The 3305-nt window shown below is 57.6% G+C and overlaps 1 non-coding gene across 1 annotated transcript; it reads left to right on the forward strand.

The window, feature by feature from the left end:
• Positions 1 to 774: 774 nt before the first annotated feature.
• TRNAG-UCC lies at positions 775 to 847 on the forward strand. The gene has a single exon. It is a non-coding gene; the product is annotated as a tRNA-Gly (tRNA).
• Positions 848 to 3305: the final 2458 nt, after the last annotated feature.

The raw sequence follows: 3305 nt of genomic DNA on the forward strand, positions 1-3305 counted from the left end.
AAGCAGCTGTGAACCCAGGCTTGGTCGGGATGTCCTGGAAGCCCCATGGGGTCAGCTCTTTCCCTGCCCAAGTTTCTTAGTGACCTTGAGAAGTGACCAGTCAGAGCTCAGACGCTGGCTTTGTCTGAGGTGAGGCCGGAGGGAGCAGCACCCTAGGACAGGAGCCCCAGGCCCCGGGGAGAGGCCACCTGTCAGCAAGCTCCTGCTCAGTGACGCGCTGTCTGGCTGAGAATCGGAGAGACTCGTGCTTGGGCCACGTGGGCTGAGTTTGGGGGCCTGGCTGCCCCAGAAAATCAAAACCACATTTTCTCTCCTGGAGCTTCCCAGAGTGTTTTCAACCAGACTCGGAAAACTCATTTGGACAGATGCCGTTTCCACCCAGGAGGACTGGATTTTCCTCGGAATGCCAGCAGGAAAGTCAGCTGGAAGCTGAGCTCAGGAGAGTGGAGAGGGAAGCCTGGGCGGGCTGGGGGGCTTGGCTTCCCGCTCTGCCCATGGCCATGCAGTCTGAGATATGCTTCTTAGCCTGTCTGGGCACTGCTCCTCACGTGGGGGCTCTGCGGTGATCAGGTGACAGAACACAGGTGGCCCCTTTACACCAGCCTCAGAGCCTGCTTCTGGAATGATGGGGGCTGCCCTTTGGTGGGGACGGCAGACGTGAGTGACCTCTGTGAACAGGGAATTAGTGTCTCTGCACAGAGGGGCAGCTGGTACGGCCCTGGGGCCCTGATACGCCACACCGGGGCTGATTAAAATGAGTGAAATCCAGGGACTTCCCTGGTGGTCCAGTGGTTAAGACTCTGCACTTCCACTGCAGGGGGCACAGGTTCGATCCCTGGTCAGGGAAAACTAAGATCCCGTATGTCGTGCGGTGTGGCCAAAAAAAAAAAAAAAAGCTCACTTAAAAAAAATACTAGGGCTTCCCTGGTGGCGCAGTGGTTGAGAATCTGCCTGCCAATGCAGGGGACACGGGTTCGAGCCCTGGTCTGGGAAGATCCCACATGCCGCGGAGCAACTAGACCCGTGAGCCACAACTACTGAGCCTGCGCGTCTGGAGCCTGTGCTCCGCAACAAGAGAGGCCGCGATAGTGAGAGGCCCGTGCACCGCGATGAAGAGTGGCCCCCGCTTGCCGCAACTAGAGGAAGCCCTCACACAGAAACGAAGACCCAACACAGCCAAAAAATAATAATAATAAATAAATAATAATTAAATATCACTGTTAAAAAAAATATATATATTAGTGAAATCCAACCTGTCCTTGGAGAGCCTGTCCCCAGGATAAACCGCTGCAAAGCCGACACCTGAAGTGTGGTGGCCGGCTATGTGGGCTGGGACCAAATGTGGAGGCTTGGCAGTGCTTGCTCCCGTGGTCCTGGGACAACGGGTGACAAGGGCCAGGCCAAGGGATAAACAAGTGTGGTCCATCCACATTCGGAATATCACTCAGCCATGAAAAGAAATGAAGCACGGACACTTGCTACAACACGGATGCACCTTGAAAACATGATGCCTAGTGAGAGAAGCCAGACACAGAAGGCCACATAGTGTGTAACTCCATGTATGCAAAACGTCCAGAACAGGCAAATCCACAGAGACAGAAAATGGATCAGTGGTCACCAGGAGCTGGGGGAGGGGCATGGGGAGTGACTGATGGGGCTGGGGTTTCCTTCTGGGTGGTAGAAAAGTTCTGGAACTCCATAGAAGTGGTGGCTGCACCGCATTGAGAATGTACATTTAAAATGGTTAATTTTATGTTATGTGAATCTCAACTCAATAAATTAAAATAGAAAGATTCATGGCAACCAAGATGACCCAGGTTTGGGGGTGACTCATCCAGACCATTTGTATTGTGGTCATTCAAAGACAAATCCGAACTTTTCCAAAAACTGAAAGACCAAAGTGAGGTCGCTCGGGCGGAGGCACACTGGCTGAGCAGGGGCCTCACCGGCCAGGTGGCTGGGTTTCCTCCTAGGCAGGAGGGAACTGAAGCTCAGGTGCCATGTCATGCAAGCAGTGGATGCAGGCTTGGCCCTCCCAGGTCAGGGAGTGGCTTTGAGTTTGGAGAAATGAAAGTCCTTGTCAGGGCTGGGCCCAGCAGGAGGCGCGGGGGGCCTGGGCCAGGCCGGGGGTGTGGGCCCAGGAGCCCGGACAGCCTTTGGCCTTCCTGGGAGAAGCCGGCATGGATAAGACACTGCAGAGGTGCAGGAGGGGATGTGGTCCCCCTGGGGGTGTGGACGGGGCCTGCCCAGAGCCGAGGACTGTGGCTCAGAGTGAGGAGCTGGTGCTCCTCGTCCGGGCCCCACAGGTTGCGTGCACACATACCCTGTACTCGTCCACGCGGTCCTGTGGGGCCCAGGGGCTCACCCTCCTCCCCAAGTCACCCACCACTCTCTGGGGAAGGGGTGGGCCCCAAGGAGATTTTCCAGGCTTCATGGAAAGTGCTGCCCATGGCTGGAGTCAGGGGTGGGCCCCTCACACCGCCCAGCTGGGCTAGAACCCCAGACATGCCCCAGAAGGGGCTGGAGTGGCCGCTGGTCACCCAGGGTCCCACTTACCCCCCTCCCCAGACAGCACACGAGGCAAACTCCCCACTGAAAATCCACCTACATACTGTCCCCTCTCATTATTTGTTAGCTATCAGGCCCCATTAACGGTCAGGCGGAAGGCTGGTGCATCTCCATGGGGAGCGGGAAGGCCTTGGTCCCCCAGGAAGTGCTGGCCCCAGGCAGTGGCCCCTGGTACCCCCAGAGGCCGTGGCATCTCAGGAGGCCGTGCTCCTCCGTGGCCAGGCCCCACCTTTGCTGGGGCGGGCGTGTGGGGGCCGGGCCCGTGTGTCAGGGGTACGCACAGGCAGCAACCTTCCTGGGGGAGGTGGGGAGGAGAAACTTTCCAGGGCACCAGTCGCTCAGGCCCATCTGGGTGCTGCCTCTGGCAGGAGCTGTGTGCCCTCTGCCCACCTTTGCACCTGGATGTGATTTCCCAATCTGTGGTGTCGTTGGTGGTAATGACAGTGGCCATGGAAAGGAAACCTTCTCCTCCAGCGCCAGCCAAAGCGCTGACACACGTGACCTCCAGGTGGGGACTCTGGTTGTACCCACTTTATAGATGGGGATACTGAGGCTCAGGGAGGTGATGCGCCTAGCGTAGGTGTGGCTTCAGGACTCCTGGGGGCTGTTCAGAGTGAGCTACAAGTCATCTCCAGCCTCTCCACCAATGCTGTGGTCCTGCATGTCCCCTGGGGTTCCCATGGCAGAGGCCTGGGATCCCTGGACAGCGAGTGTGTCCCCATCTCCACACCCCACCC

Source organism: Balaenoptera musculus, chromosome 15 (assembly GCF_009873245.2).
Source record: "Balaenoptera musculus isolate JJ_BM4_2016_0621 chromosome 15, mBalMus1.pri.v3, whole genome shotgun sequence".
NCBI classification, from domain to species: Eukaryota; Metazoa; Chordata; class Mammalia; order Artiodactyla; family Balaenopteridae; genus Balaenoptera; species Balaenoptera musculus.